A 17,521-nucleotide genomic window follows, 5' to 3' on the forward strand; every position below is an offset into this window, starting at 1 on the left:
ATTGACTCTGCCACGATCGACGTTTTAACAGCGAAGCTGTTGAGCAAATTGTTTGTGAATGGTGACTGCAGTTAAAAAAACAAAAAAAGAATGCCAAGCGGTGGTGCACGCGTACCTCGAGCGCACATTCGTCAGTTCAAGCATACTTACTTAGAGAAATTGCTCAACATTGGCCACTAAAAAACTCGAGAGTTCGCCGTATTGTTGCAAAGTTTGCTCGTAACAAGAAAGACACGTCATAGAGTACGGCCCTCGTTCGTTCGTCCTCGTGTCGTCATGCGCATGCGCTCTGTAGAGTAGAAGAGCCACGACTTGAATGTCGAAGCTGCTGTAGGTGATCTTGACTCCACATGGCCCGGCCTCCGATAGTTCGCACAAGAGGCTCGGCGTGCAAATCACCCGCTAGAGACGATAAGTCGCGCTTGCAGAGTGGCGTAGGAAAACGTCGACCAAAACGACGAGCTCACTCTGGCCTTGCTCAACATAAATTCATTGAAATGCCATGCCGCTGGCGTCAGCCATGACCCCCCAACGGTACTGCAACTGAACTTTGTGGACGTTAATGATCACCTACAACAGCTTCGTCATGCAAGTCGTGCGCGTGAGTGGAAGCTTCACTGTTTTTTTTTTCTCTCTCTCTATTCCGTAAAGAATTCATTTCAAAAAACTTTAGGCGCAGCAACGCCACTTTTCAGGTGGAACCATACGGCGGCGTTCTCCCATAAAGTTGGCTAGATATTAACCAAGATTTCTGAGGACCGGCTTGAGAGAACAAGAGATCCCGTTTCGGAAGGACCGCGCACTGTTTTAAATGCAGAGCATTTCTTTAACTCACATGTAGCGTCCGCCGTGCGTCCGCACCAGCTCAGCGCGCAGGCGCGCCCTCTCCCCCAATCCTCCTCTCCCGCATCACGCTACCCTCCTCGCTCTCAACAACAGGTCCGCACCCTTCCCCCTACACTATATAAAAAAAACATTACTTACCGGTGCCTGGTTTTGATTCCACGACCCTGCGGGCGGAACGCAAGGTACATGGTGCTCTACCCACTGCGCCACAAAGCCTACACAGAATGAAAGACTACGAACACGCCTTATATCCTTGACTCATTCAAACTACGTCAAGAAGCTGCTGATACAACGCATTCACTACCTGTGGGCGGAACGCGAGGTACATGGTGCTCTTCCCACTGCGCCACAAAACCGACACAGAATGAAAGGCTATGAACGCGCCTTATATCCTTGACTCATTCAAACTACGTCAAGAAGCTGCTGATACAGCTGCCCTTTTAATGGCCCGGTAATCACCAGTCGCTGGCACCCTTTTTGCGCTGGTACGACGAGCGCTCTCACCTATTTTAAGAACTTCGGATGGACCGCCCTAGGCAGACCCGATCACTGCCCCTCTTCCGTGCCCAGATGCTCGCCTCAATTGTAGAAGACGTACAGAGCGCCAGTATCAGATTAGACGGGTCTGGCGTCATTGTCTCTTTCTTTACTCGAAATTATGCGACTTTAATCCTCACTTTGGTTAGCCCGGGACTGCTGATACAGCAACTTCCCTACCTTACAGCGCCCGGGCAAAAAAATAATATCGCAATAATCGGCATCCTAGCAGCGCCTTTAGCAACAACGACCTTTATGCTGGACACATACGAAAGCGCAGATAAAATTGCGTTTATGATTTGGCCGCGCACAGGTGTTGCTAATAGGAAAAACATTCTGCCCAAGAAGTCAGCTTTAATCATGTTCAGGCGCAACAAAATATTATGTACCCGCCGCGCTGGCTCAGTGGCTATGGCGTTGTGCTGCTGAGAACAAGGACGCGGGTTCAATTCCCGGCCGCGGCAGCGCTTTTCTGATTAAGGCGAAAAGCAAAAACGCTCGTGCGTTCGACATTTCGCTGCAGGTGAAAGGTCCGCGGGTGGTCAGAATAAATCCAGAGGCCTCCTCAACGGCGCGCTTCATGGCCTGCGTAGCGTCGGTGTGTTAAGCCCTACAATCAATCAATCAATCAATCAATCAATCAATCAATCAATCAATCAATCAATCAATCAATCAATCAATCAATCAATCAATCAATCAATCAATCAATCAATCAATCAATCAATCAATCAATCAATCAATCAATCAATCAATCAGCGAGCAAACATTACGCAGTGATGAAAATCTGCGAATTGTGTAATCGTAAACTGCAAAGTAGGCTAATTGTAGCTAACATCGAAATGGTGTTTTAAACACTATAGTAATAGTATTCAGTTTATTTAAGAAGGCTCTACCACATAAGAGCCGAGGCAGCTTTGCAAGACCTGTATTGTTACAAGGGCAATCAGCTACAGATCTCGTTTGACATAAGTTCGCGACATCTGCTATTGCCTAGTAACCACGGCGGCGCAGTGTCCCGTAAAAAAATTCGAGCGAGTGTTAGAACTCAGTAAGGACCTCTCATTATATCATATGTTGTTCAGTTCGTAGTTCCGAATTTTATTTATTGGGTATTTTATGTGAATAACTCATGCCGTATCCCCGACGTTTACGCCAGGTAACTAATCGAGCCGCACGTGTCATCCTTCCATAATTGCTCTTTTAATTTAGAGCGAGAGAGAGAGAAAGAGAGAGAGAGAGAGAGAGAGAGAGAGAGAGAGAGAGAGAGAGAGAGAGAGAGAGAGAGAGAGAGAGAGAGAGAGAGAGAGAGAGAGAGAGAGAGAGAGAGAGAGAGAGCTGTTTGTTAGATTAAAGAAGAAAGGTGTGCCGGCGGGAAGTTTTCGCATACACGCTACTCTGCGAAGATGGGGTAGAGGTAATAAAGACCCTAAAGGAAATAAAGCGGACGGTAGAGGGGAGAAAAATGACATGCAGCTTTGCCTAGGTGACGCAGAAGTCTGTATGCTCTCACTGGAGGAGGATATTTAGTTCTCAATTGTCTCTGCGAAGCCGACCTAATGTGAATACACAAATAAAGCATCTCAGCGAAACGTGTTTTCACTTCGTCTCAGAATACTCTGGCATCTCACAGCAGGAGGGGAAACAAGAAAATGGATAGTTTTGCCTCACTTGCACTGCACAGTCTCCTGCTCTCTGTTCTCTACGTGTATTCATCTTGTTCTCAGTCGGCCGAACTGTCGTTGTTCTGGTATTGAGCACGACGGAGTCAATGACAGACGAGCTTCCGAATTGGAAGAGCAAACCACACCGCACGGTCGATTTAGCTGCTATTGCTTTTCCGAACTTTCATGCGTCTCCTCCTCAGAAGAAGGTAGGTTTGCTGAAGTAAAATGTACAAGTAGCGGCTGCAAACACAAAAAGGCGACCGCCCAGCTGATTCCTATTTCCAGGAGGAGCAACAATGAGACACTGATCTCTGGACAAAGAACTGAAATTCGCGCGGTTTGTGCATTAAGGGTTACATGGAGAACCAGCCGCGATGCCCCTTTTGTCTGCGTCCGTCCGATCTGAGTACTTTACCTTTGCGATAGATCCTGTAGTGCACCGTCTCCTTGCAGTACGAGCTCATATATCGCTGTATCCGGGCAGAAATTGAGTCAAGCAGAAGTGCAGCGAACGTTGCACAAGTTACTCAATTACTAGAAAGGCCGCATAAAGCCAAACACAGTAGAAGCCGTCCGTGACTAGGGATGTAAATTTGGTGAGAAAAACGTAAGCTGTTGAAGGTTTGTCGAAACACTGGGTCCCTTCCAGGCTGAATCATCTTTACTTTGCGTGATTCTAGCGGTGAGCGAAGCTGGGTCTAGTTTCGGAAGCAGTCGATATATTAAAGGCGACGTCTCGAGGGAGAGTTACAAATTATGATCGCGCTTAAAGTAGAAGTGAGCTAATAAACTATTTTACTGAATGGAATACCAATTTTGGAAAGCACCCGATGTCAACTGTTGAATAAAAAATCAAAATTTGTTTATATAGCTCCATATTTCGAAGGGCCATGCAAATAAAATGCTTGTTTGGTTCATACGAAAGATTCCCTTGTTAGAATAACACTAGCCGCACATAATAAATATCGTATTACTTCACTCAAAGCTATCTTCGTAACGTAATTACGAGGTATTCAAGCCACCCCCTCCGTGATGGAATGGACAAGAGCAACAGAAACCCTTTCTATTTAGAGAAATTGCTCTCGCAGAAGAGATGCAGGAGTTTCAAATACATTTTCAGCGCTGGTGAAGCCTGGTGAAATTTTAACCACAGGTTAGTGCTGAACCCTCTTTTCATTCTGGCAACGCCGCTCACCAATATACGTACGTAGGAAGACTGCTTACAAGAGGTGGCAAGAGGGGCCAAAATAGTTTACGGCCGTGGCAGTCAGCAAATGCTTAGACAACATACCCAGAGGCCCGTTGCCCGAGTTGCAAAGGAGGGGGTGCGTACTGGACGCTGTGCAATTGACGGATGGACTTTTTTTTAATGCTGACGGGTAGACTTTTGTTTATGCTGAGGGAAAACCAAGCTTTGGTCATGGTTTTCCCTGCATTTATATGCCATCAACGCATCTTTTTCGTTGTCTTGACTCACCCGTTCACCATCAGAACGGCATCGTTAGGCGCCCGCTGCTTCATGATCATCATCGTAGTTCGGAGTCCCTTCCCGGTTTGGAGCGGCTGCTTGCCGAACAAAGGGTCTTCCCGCCTTCAACCAAGCCTCCTCGCCTGAGCCTTTCTATATCTACGAAGCAAAGCGTAGTCTTCATACGGATAAAAGTATCGCTGAAGTCTGATCCCGACGCCGCTCTTCGACAGGTCCATTGTAAGCTATTGTAAGCTAAAGAGCAAAGAACTCTCACATGCTTTATGGAAGACGCTCCTGGGATACACCGCTGAGCTTTGTTCTTCGGAAGCCCGGCCAAAACCGTTTTGTAGCCTGTGTAATGCCGCATCAGAAACGCTAGTCAAAATTTAAAAAACCAGCTGTTATCTTTTCGTTTTTATAATACGCTTTGGAGCGTGTCAAAGGGAAACTGGCAGCAGTGCCTATAGGGGTCTCGTGTAGTGTTTCAAAAGTATAGGAACGCTTTACCATTGCGAGTGTCATGAATGCGCTGACCGTGGTCTCAGGCGAGAAGCGAGAAAGGTTTGGTTGTGACGGGTAGGCGGCTTTGTGTGGCAGGTGGCACACTGAATTGTGCATTAGCGCACTTCGTATGTTTTTACTGGCTGAAAGCAAAAGGCAACATCCCTTTGCGCTGCGAATCCTGTTCATCGTGTATGTATAGCTTTATTTAGAAAAACTATAAGTTTATCAAGCGAAGCACATCTTCCTCCAGCAATTCAGGTGTGAGCTCTAGGACTTTGTGTGCACGTTTCGACATCCTTATTCCGTCATCTTTCGCTAAGGCTGATCGCAAGTCAAATAGGAAACTACAGGTAACACATCTAGAAACCCAAAGTCACCTACCGAAAGCCGCCTTCATGTATATAGCCATCTACATCTACATCTCGGTTTTGCTAAGATAATTTTCCCTCGTCATGTTCTGGTTTCTTTTTCTTATGGCTCGCCCAAGAGTGTACCTTTACCGCTTATGGGAGAGAGAACTCTAGTCATGTTTTCTGTTTGGTGTACTACATAGATGTACATTCCTAAGCTCCTAATGTTAGCGTGGACATCTTAGGTAGAACTAATGGCTTATACTTTATCGATCGGAGTGTCAAAACGGGGAAATTGAGAAGGTTTGTATTATAAGTCTCTACCTGTATCAGAAAGCCAATATATTCATAAACCCTACTGCGCGTTGCAGTTTGCTGTACGACTACGATCACACACACGTTAAATAATGACACAAAAGGGAGGACACGTATACAAGGTTGCACTCACTAGAAAATGTGTGTTCGTCGTTTAGAAAACGTCCACACTTCGGATTGCGATTTCGCAGAAAGATGGTGAACCAAAGCCCTTGATTGAACGGCTGGCGCGAGAAAAACGTAGGGGTGCAGGTATAATGTAAATGGAAAGACTTTATTCGCCGTATATATGAATGCCACATTATACCCACCCAGACCACATGCCAAATTTCTGGTTCAATCTCGGGATGTCTCTGCGTTGCTTATTCACTCCCCCTCTCCCCAGCTTCATCTGTATTCGTTATTTTTTATTGTAAACGTATGAGCCAGTGGCGAATAAAGCTACGCCGGGTCTACGTTTCCAAATCCAGATGGGTACACGTACGGAGCATTTGCAAGTCTGCGGCCATCGCCACCGGCGACAAAGGCGGACCTCACTAAGCCACCCGATACGCCGAACGGAGAGAGAAAGGGGAGGTAAGAGCTGCGAGACGGGAGAACGGGACTGGGAGTTGGAGATAATGTCGAGCTCATTACTGAGACCCGCTGAGGTCGCGCAGAAAGGCCGCGAAAATCCGCTCTGAACGTATTCAAGAGGGGTTGAGTAAAAGGTAGTTCTGCAGGCGTGCCCGGAATACGACTGGAGCTGTAGTACGTCTGTTCTTGAGGAAATGGTTGGGTCCACTGGTTTAGTTAGGCTTTAGAGCTTAATATATACCGTCATTAAATTCCCATAATTTAGGATGCAGCAACTAACCATAGCGATTAATCTCTTAAAGGAAGAAGGAAACGAAATCGACTGGGGATATTATTAAACTCAAAGGGGGTTCACCTGCATCCAACCGAGTGCGGGGTGGAAATAGTGGGGAAAATAGGATAGAATAGAGAAAAATAAAAATTAGAAAGATGGGGCAAGATTTCAGAAGCGTAGTTCCACTGCGGTCGATCCCGTCGCACAGAGCACACCTCAAACACTGCTAGCTGGCATCATTCGGCGCATAGGAGACGAGAGGCCTCGACGGGAAAGGTGAAGCATTTATATAGAGGCCAGCTTTTCGTGACGAGGAGCGACGTGTGCGGTGGTTCCAACCACTTCGGAGTTCGCTAGAATGGACTATGCCCGACAAACGGGTTCTGAGGGGGAGAGGGGGGGGCGGGGGGGGGGCGGGAGCTTGCACTCGGCTGTTCACACAAGCAGCGAGAAAACAGGTGAATATATAAAAATCTAGGGCGACGGCACTCGCAGACAACGGGCCACCGATCCGAAGTCGACCCGAAGCGGAGAAGCGCGAAATAGCGATAGCTCGATGGCTAAGGTATTCTGGTCCTGACAACTTTCGGCCTTTCTGATATCAACCCAAGGGTCTTGTGACATTCAAAGGGTGCTTGCGGAGCTTATTATGGTGCCCGATGTTGCATAACTACATGGAAACTCAAACGCCTCAAATTAACCTTTAACGTGTCTAACTTCACATTACATATATTCAAGAAACCTTCCATGGGCCTTGATTTCATTGCGAACACATCTGACACGATTGTGCTTGCTGCGTTATAAAACCACGAACAAAAAGGGATAAGATCTGAGTTGTGTAAAGCAAATACGCCACGGAATTAATAAACTGTACATGACTAGAAGCGCAGACACGTTACCCTGATGGCCTACATCCTCGGGCGTCCAATAGAGATCCGAATTGTTGAGGCGGTACTAGCAATACTGGACCCACAGGGGCAACACTGTCGTATTTGTTTTGTTGCGTTAATAATAGCGCAGTTCGACGAGTCTTCGAAAGATTTACTCTCAACAGAGGCTGGTGCTACTCCCCCTCATTCAGGAGAAAGCCTCGCACAACGTCGCAGCTGCTATAAATTCGAAGCAGACACAGGCCTCTTTGCAGACCACCGGACGACAGAGGGGAGATAGTGCACGGAGAGAGCTGCCTTCTAAAAGCTGGTGAAGTTGCCACGAAGACGGCAAGTGGAAGCGCGGCTCCCCAGCTGCCTCTGCTTCGACGGGTCTTGTGACTTCCGCGACCACTTTCGCCTATCTGGATATATACAGAAAATTCTTAAGAGTTTATCAGAATTCATTAGTTAAAAATAACCTTATAGAAAGGTCTTCACAGAATTCCAGGAATGTTTTGCGATGGTTATACGTTGCGGCACCACCATGAAAATTCTCCGAAGGCTAAGTTCGTGGAAGTAGCGTTGTGAGTACACTCTGGGTTGTAAAAGGTGCCGCGGGGATAGCTCTGGATAATAAGGGTGTGGCTATCCGTCTTGCTGAGCACAAGGGAAGCCGTTAAAACAACATTTCCTTAATGGCTACACAAAAGCATTCACACTAAATGCTGTAAGCAAAAGAAAACTTGTAGAAGACTGTTTCTGCAGCTCAACGGTAGAGCCCAAAATCTTACGCGTCGACTATATTTGCTTATTTTCATCGCACGTCTGGTGTCACTGCAATAAAGAAAACTATATCTCTATCCCCATTTGAATATCGGATGCAAATATCGCGATAGGGCTTGTTTCAAATAATATACTCTAATAATGTAGTTTGCGAGAATAGGTCACTATCTGATCCATTCTACGTGCCTGCACACAAAAATAACCGAGATAAAATTGGCGTTCCGGCTTCTCAAAGGGCGTTTCCACAATTCTTACATAGCCAGCTTTTGCGTTCTCCAGAATCAGCGTCAATGTGCTGTTGCTGAAACGTCGGACGTTACTGCTTTTAGGTACGCAGAGACGATACTTCTGGTGTGAGCAGCTGGTACCTCTCTTTTTCGTAGTCTGCCTCCTCCAATTTTCTGGCAGAGTTGCGTGCCCAGCACTGGCATGAAATCGCTACTAATCATTACAATAAAAAAACTTTCCTGCAATGGAGCAAGGCGGTGGCAGCAGTACGAGTAAGAGAACAAAACAAGGAATTAAAAGAAAAGAGGGACGGGACCAGATGGCATCCAACCCCAACAATCACATTTTACTTTTTGGTCTTTTTGACACCCACGCGGTACCTGACCTTAGTGTTAGTTTGCCACCGCGGCTGCTTTTTAGCGACTTTTGTGTTACATTTTTGCACGTGAAAAAACTGGATCCCTCTAAGAGCCATGGTAAGCCTCCCGTCCTTTTTTTCCGCCACAAAACCATCGATGGCCGTCAGTATCTGTTGTTGGCAGTGATCTCTTTCGCTCCCCTATTTGTATGAGACTCCACCCACTGTTTCTATTTTTTTGTTTTGCCACGTGGAAAGGGCGGATTACGAAATGATACTCGGCGTGCAAGGAGAGAAGAGGGGCAGCGGGATTTATATGCGCATATCTTTGGGACAAATCGTCGGCCCGGAGACTGCCCCCCACATTTTGTCGCCGAAGTGCTGTATGTTCTGAAGGCTGTCATTTCTTCAATCTATCTCTCTCTCGTCCGTCTTCCCTCGTCTCTCCCTTCTCCGCTCATCTTTTCCTCTCTCTCTCTCTCTCTCTCTCTCTCTCTCTCTCTCTCTCTCTCTCTCCATCCATCCATCCATCCATCCATCCATCCATCCATCCATCCATCCATCCATCCATCCATCCATCCATCCGTCCATCCATCAGTCCATCCATCCATCCGTCCGCCCGTCTGTCCATATCCATGCCTTTCTTTCTCGCTCTCTTCTCTCCCTCTGCTTACTCGGAGTGTGCTCCCCCGGCCTCATCGGGCGCCCCACCATCTCCTTGCTTTTCATACACCGAATGTTCGGATTCAGGCGACGCAGTCTTCCTTCTCCACCTGAATCATTTTTTTGTATATCATTGCACTCGTCGTTTTTTGTGAGTGCGGGCATTGCTGGCGCCCAGGCATATTTCTCTTCGATCTCGCTCTTTCACTGTCATAATCTCCATGTTTCCGAACACCTGTTCTTAAATGGAGCTCCCACCTCACTCAGCTATTATCATACCCTTAAGCCGACTGGAACGTTCGCTATAAGGCTTCTATTGTTTCTGCCCTCTCTTCCTGTCTTCTTTCTTATGCGCTTCCTCGCTGTAAGGTGCCATTAACACCAATGTTGAGCTTTACGTCCTCCGGTGTTGCAGCGAGAAGAGACGACGATACCATTTTTCGCCTCACTTCCTTCTTCGTATTCAAGGGCCAGGGGGAAGGCATGAAAATTGTGAGGCGCCGTGCGTTATTCTTGCGGCGCTTCTGTGTACATGGAGGGAAACTATGCCACCGAAATGTTATGAAGAAAAGACACGAGGAGCAAAGATGTTGCGGGGGCAGAGCCTACTTTGCTTAGCTAGACATATGGCTTCTTTTTTGTCTCAAAGCCAAAATCAATAAAAAAGAGTAACATTTTTTTCTTGTTCATTGTACCTAAAGCTTCTAGATAATTACTAACAAATCTTTTTGGAGGTTCAATTATACAATGACAAAACAAATTTGATGAACCTTGTGCCGTAATATTGTTGCTTTTTTGCAGCCATAGCAAACTTTGAAGCCTGTTCATGAGCCATGCCAAGGACAAGTGGAACGTGCCTGCCCGGTACATGACGGAACGCTCGCTGAAGCGGGGCTCCCTTAGACAGTGGTGCCAGATTTCCCTCTAGCATATATTATTATGAAACTCTATATCAATAGGAGAGGCCTTCGTCCTGCTGGGAACCTAAACAGCTGCTGTTGTTGTCGTTGATGATGATGATGATTGAAATACGCAGGCCACAGCTTTTATTGTGTGCAAAATAGAGACATATATTCTTAGATTTTGTTAAAGAAGAAAAGGTGCGCTGAACTCCTTCAAAGCTCGGTCCGTCCGCTAAAGCGTTTTTCCTGTACCGAAATAAAAGTTCTTTGACTTGATTGTACATCTCTATCCTTTAAGCTAGACTATTTTACTCCAAAAAAAGATCGAAATCAAAACCGAGAAAGAACGTTTAATTTCGGCTGAGTGAAAGGACTTTCCCCGTCTAAGGCTTCACACAAAGTTATCTTCAGTGCAAGTGGAAAGCTCCGCAACCAATTTCCGCTTTCGGCACGGCACTCGTTCCGCAGAATAAACTTTCGTTCTTGCCTTTCATAGTTCCCCCATCCCCTTCCCATAAAAATACACCAAAAAAAGAAAAAAAAAGAAGAAACAGGTGCGGAATCCGAGACTCTAACCTGAAGAGCAGTGCTGTTGGGGAAGCTCTCCGATAAAAAAAAAACGGGAATCGTGGCCATGTACTTTGCGGCATACCATTTGCGAATTGCAATTTCTTGCCGCATGAATCGAGTGAGCGGTGCGTGCTACGGACTAGGGGTTATTCAGAGTGCCGCCTAAGGAACCATGCTGACAAAGAAACCAAGCTGCAGCAAATTCCTTTTATTGGGAATAACTATTCGTTAGCTCGAAAAGAATGGGTGTACCGCTGACAAAATGTGGGATGATAAAATGTGGGATATGCGTATATACGTCTTTGGTGGAACGTCTATCAAAATGTTCTGCTTCATCCGCAATAAAACCAGCTGATGGTTCGTTTCAGCGCCCTTCTTGTCATCCTCGGTGTGTCTTAGTCTGCTTCTTGCCCTGTTTTGCTTAGAGAGAAGGCAGGCATATACGTGGCGGGGGCAGCAGAAGAGTGCCGTCTTTCGACGGCATTTGCAGCGGAGTGAGCTGCAGAGGCGCGGTCAGTTTTTTTCCTAACATTGTTTTTACATTTAAATAAGAGCAACAAAGCATTCCAAATAAATTTGGTTTTGCCGGGAAGAATTTCGGTTTGCGGACCCCAAACACTATATAGCCATTGTGTCTCAAGGGTATGCAGCTTCACTGGAACGCTTACAATATGTGTCAAATCGAACTTCATAACAGAGAGGAAGGGCGAATTTCACGAGCGTGCCTCCCTCGTGAGCCGGTGAGCGGTCGAACACGCCTGTAAAGCGTGCAGAACCGCAAGAAGCTGGATATGCAGGAAAGCCAGCATTAAAAAAAACATGTTTGATGGGTTATGAGGGTTAACACGCCGACCCTACACAGGCGATGAGGCGCACCGAGTGGAGGGCTCCGGATTAATTTTGACCTCGCGAGGATCACTAACGTGCGCCTAAATCTATAACACACGAACGTTTTCGTTTTTCGCCTCCATCACAAATGTGGCCCGCCACGGCAAAGCCGCTGTCAAAAAACAAAAACAAAAAAGCAGTTTAGATGCAGGGATTTCCCATAAGTATTATCTGCACAAGTGGTCGTCAGCTTTAAATAAATTTCTAACAGCAGGGCTGTTTAGGCCGATACAAATCTGTCCGGCGGAGACAAAAAAAAAAAGAAAAAAAAACTCCGGCGCACGTGAGCGCGTCCCTCGCGGCGACAACGCGGCGTGGTCCAGCTTTGCGCGTGGACTTACACCACATTAGCAGCTCCCGCCTCTCTCGTCGTCATCTGTAGCGACCCGCGCGCAACAGTTCCTCCGCGCCGAAGACGATTACGACGAATCTGTCAAGCCATCTCTTGACAATCCACACGTGGAAAAGGCCACCGTACGAGCTGATGAAGAAGGGGAGTTCTACAGTGGCGAAGACGCGCTAAAATATTGGCCTTACAAGAATATTGGCCTTACACGGCTGTGCCGTCGGAAGGCGATGACGAAAGGGGTGACGACGATTGCTACTGAATAAAACGATGTACATATTCTTTGGTTGTTGCTTTACAGTGCCGTCCAAGACGCCTTTGCACTGCAGGGGTCCGGTTGCTCCCTCTCTCATTGGATCCACTGTGAGTGAGGGGAGAATCTAGATCGACCCCCAGACCTGCTGTTTCCCCAGCCCTGCGCAACCAGTGCAAACTGCGCGAATTGTTTTCTTTCTCTCTGCCTACATACGTACCTGTATTCTACAGCATGATCGTCTGCAGCGAGATTTCAAGTTTTGCTATGACCGCGCTGCATATACCATCATGCCTTGACCTCAACAGCAAAATGACGTTAACTAATGTTTTACTGAAACGTATCATATCAGGTTGTATTGCTCGAAGGGTTCAATAACCATGGACAGTTTGTAGACAGCTAATACAAATAACATGAAGCCGCCGTACATAAAAAATTTCCCCGCATTTCCCCGAGGGGAAGAATGTGAAAGTGCGAATGCAGGAGTTGAATTTGCGCGGTTCGGTAATGTTCGCGAAAGAGAGATCACACACACACACACACAAGTACAAAGAAAGAAAGATGCATTTATTCACAGACACCTATTTGTGTTGTCGTTGTACTTGATTGCTAGAGCGGATCTCAGCTTTGAAATTTCGTGTCAGTACTCCTTTAAGCGGGTGCATTAGCCCTTCTCACGCCCGATTCCTGGCCAATTCCCCACGTGGGTATGTGCCATGCACAGACACCTATTTGTGTTGTCGTTGTACTTGATTGCTAAGGCGGATCTCAGCTTTGAAATTTCGTGTCAGTACTCCTTTAAGCGGGTGCATTAGCCCTTCTCACGCCCGATTCCTGGCCAATCCCCCACGTTGGTATGTGCCATGTCAGTGGCCAGGCAGCGCGCGCCCATCTCCTCCCGTTGCCAAGGAAGACGAGGAGATTCCTGGCCAATCTCCCACGTGGGTATGTGTCATCTCCCCCCGTTGCCAAGGAAGACGAGGAGCGCGCGCACCCGCAGCTGTTGCTATGTGGACGGACGGCGGTCAACGGAATTCAGGGTCGCTTATAAAGTGCATTCGCACTTAAAATTCCAGCAGTATCACAAAGCCAGCTTGCAACAGACAGTTTCATGTTTGTCTGTTAGGGTAGGGTAATTGTGTTAGAACTTATTCGTACAGTACAAGAAACCTTGTTTTCGTTCTTGTTCTTTTTTTTTTGTATGGAACGTAATTTATTTCCCAAGCTGCACTAAGAAACTTGCAAAGAGCCCAGAAATACGTGGAATCTAAGCTTCAAGCTACGTTTTTGAAAGTTATGAGATGTTCACAAGCACTTGCGTGCCAGTTCGCGAATATGCCAAAGGCGTGGTGAGAGAACGCTAAGGAATATTCTTTGCAGATTTCGTTAGTGTATAGTATCTAAGCACCTAAAAAAGAAGGGAACGGGTAAACGTCGTTCAGCTTTTTTATTATTGGCCCTCGTGAGCATACTGTTGCAACTCATTGGAAACACTTATGCTCAATAATATTATTCAGTCTTCGGTATGTGCTGCGAAGGCACTGTCCCGCCCACGACAAACGTTCCATAACTCTTGTATATCGCACGAGAAATGCACGATAAACCCTAGATGAGAATCTTGCTTGTCGCCCATACACAACCAAGTTCGCTCAGACGATACCACTGTGACACAACTCACCGCGTAAAGCACACACTGACTGTTGCATGAGTGACACAGCATTAGCATTAAACGGGTGCTCGTAGTGGGGCTTAAGTTACGCGCGACCACATCATGCCGCCATTTAGAGCGATAAAGTTTGCTTTTGCAAGGATGGGTGCTAATGGGACTGCCGCCTTTACCCCTGAATTTTGAGGCAACGCTTATGAAAAAGAAAGCTTCCCTCGCATTGTCGCAGCTCTCCGGCAACGACAACTGCTCTCGCGGCGACAGAATACATGGTGCACTGGCACGTAGACGTCTCGCAGGCACGAAGTTGCAGGTTTACTAAGAGTGACTTCCCCTCTCTCGTACTTGGCCTTCACAAAACCAGAATGCCTGCTTTATCTGCTAATTTGGTACTTGGGTTTTTCCACACCCCAAAATCACAAAAGAATTTTTGGTGTGCAGCGTTCATTACGAGCGACTACGTATTGTGCACGTGGCTTCCCAAAAACTCATATACGCCAAGCACAGCTTCTAATGCGTTCAGAAGGTTCAGAGTGACAGGTGGCGCCTGAATGAAAGGGCCTACAAAGGGTGGTAAACGCTTTGTCGCGGAATGCAAACCACCTTCCATACAAACAAGACCATGTGATCAGCTCTGGAGAGAATTGTTGATTAGGATTTGTAAGGAGATGGGGGAGTAATAGGAAGGGCTTTATATTTTTTTCCCTGCGATTCCTGAATATTTTGCAGGGGTACCTCTGCGCCATTCTTTGCGTGACAGTACGCAAAATTTTCGATGGTCTTGTTGGCGAATATCATGAGTGCGGCCTCCGGATGGATTATTAAAGCGGAATGCATAAGTACACCACGACAAACTGGGTTCTTTATTTAAAAACAGTCAAAATAAAGCACAATACGCATAGTGCTGAACGTCAAGGGTAACATAAATCGATCGAGAACAGTAATGCACTTCGATTGATTGATTGATTGATTGATTGATTGATTGATTGATTGATTGATTGATTGATTGATTGATTGATTGATTGATTGATTGATTGATTGATTGATTGATTGATTGATTGTAGTGTTTAACGCGCCGACGCAACGCAGGCGATGAGGCGCAGCGCAGTGGAGGGCTCCGGATTAATTTTGACCACCTGGGGATCTTTAACCTGCGCCGAAATGCCCTACACACGGGCGTTTTGCTTTTCGCCTCCTTCAGAGAAGCGGTCGCCGCGGCCAGGAATCGAACCCGCGTCCTCATGCTCAGCAGCAGTACCCCTTAGCTACTGAGCCACCACGGCGGGTTATTCCCCTGTATGTGGTGCTGTTGAGGTGCAACAGAAGGCACGACGCTGGCAGTAAGCCTGCGTGCAAATATCCAAACTCTTCGCTTTCTTTCTACGGCAGTGAGCATCCTTCAATGCCAGTATTAGGAAAGTTTTCAGCTACTTTTTTTGTTACCAGCTCTCTACAAAAAGCACTTCACTCTCAAGTTAATTTGTGGCAGCTTGAGCGCTATGCCGGCACTATGTGCCAGTGCATTTGGAAAAAGGGGGAAACGCATAATTGACATGACAAATTGAATAAATATTGAAATGAACTCGCAACACCCCGAAGAACCAGTACCTCGAATTTTGTGTCCCTTACCTTTTCTTATCAGCTCGAGAAATAGCGAGCGAATGACGACATGGAGTTCAGCTTTCGGAGATAAATGGAGTTGCAGGAAGGTAGCAGGGATGGCGCATTCCAGGCAGCCAGCCAAATTGTCGGCACTCGAGGGACGACGCAGTTCCTGGCTGTCGATCGCGGCTGTGTGGAACAGCCGTTGCCAAGATTAATGAAATATGCAAATGGGCCCTCCTTCGGTAGCAGGTGTGATAAAAGATGTGACGGTTTTTTGCTCTCCAAAGCCTGCAGACCCCGACTTCTTTTGAGAATTTTTCTGGTTAGCGTTTATTCGGCTCGTTATTCCACCCGGGACGCCTTGAAGGACGCTTGGAAAAGCGAATGGCACTTTCGCTACCAAACGGCGACCAAAAAAAATCCTTGATGTGTGTGTTGGCTCGTTTTGTCTTTTGAATTGTGCATAGCTCCACCGTAAGAGACTTCTGCAATGCATTCCAAGGCTGGGTAAAACGCTTCAATGGGAAAAGTGTTGATTTGTTAGTTTAGACATCAGGAGATTCAAGCTCAGTGGTCTTGTTACGTGAATTATTTGGAATAAAAAGCAGTCGCAACCGCACCACAGCGATAGTTAAAATTCACTCTAAGAAAGCTGACGCCCCTTTTGAACCCTTCCGGATAAGCTGTGATTGAAGAATCTTACGTCATTTGTACAGGAAAAGAGTGAAGAGAGGAAAGAACAACGCGTAGAATGTTGTGGATTGAGTGCTCAGTCAGAGAATACTTGATGCGAGAGATGAGTCTCAACGCTGTCACTCAGTACGAAGTGGTCGCACAAAGGACATTTTCGCTCATACTGTAGACCAAGCATTGAAAGTGTACGTAAGAGAGCGCTATTTGGCGCGGAGATGAATATTTCGGACAGAGTGTCATGATCCTGATTCAAGGGGCGAGGGGCGAATGAAGAAGTAGAGTCTGGGCGGAGGGGTGATTATTAAGATACAGATTAAAGGTAGCTGAGTTTTATATTAGATATCGCCCAGTGACTCGTATGCATATGGTACAATAAGGACAGCGTTGGGTAGGAGAGTTACGCACTAGTCCTTGAAAGCTTCAGGGGCGTCGGCTGTGCTAACAAAGAAATTGCTGAGAAAACGTTCATCAGACCTTCCATTTTCTGATGAAAGACAAGCAGCGAAATCTGAGCGACCGTATGCCTTGTCCGGGGCAGTGCATCAAACAAAACGAGTGTGCTCGTAATGTTTGATGGAGCGCAGCACCTACTTAATTACATGAATGAAGCTAAACTGGGCTAGTTCGTAATTGTGATTTAGCGTACTTCCTACTGAATTAGCTGAATCAAACTTAAATGGGCTACAGTTTTATTCTAGCGGTGAACAACGGCCGACATCTCACCTCAGGTGTAGCTGCCCAACACCAAAACACTTTTAAAGCATACGTGTAACAAAGAGCCTTAGGGATTAAGTAATGAAAGCCAGCCCTTAACCGATCCTCCATTAACAGGTCGACAAAAAATGGAAGCTTTTAAAGCATCTGCTATTGGTCTGCGAACCCACTCATTGCAGAATCAAAGCCCGAGAAAATGTCTGCTTCAAATGTCCCAATGGCGGGTTGCCCCCAATGAGTTCACCTCCACCCACACGGTGGCCACGTTGCGTTGCCCAAACACTCGTCGCCACCACAGAAGTAACGAACTCAGCCTTTAAAAGGCCTGCAGCTATGCAGAAAGTCACCCTGCTACCGCTTTGTGCGGTCCGCCAGCAGTTACAGTGTTGTTCCGTCGCATGGGAAAGCTATAAGGTTGTCAGGGAAGCATGCTGTGGAAGGAG

The sequence above is a fragment of the Haemaphysalis longicornis genome, unplaced genomic scaffold (assembly GCF_048455015.1).
Source record: "Haemaphysalis longicornis isolate Haplotype H1 unplaced genomic scaffold, Haemaphysalis longicornis Haplotype H1 scaffold_3, whole genome shotgun sequence".
In the NCBI taxonomy this organism is placed as follows: domain Eukaryota; kingdom Metazoa; phylum Arthropoda; class Arachnida; order Ixodida; family Ixodidae; genus Haemaphysalis; species Haemaphysalis longicornis.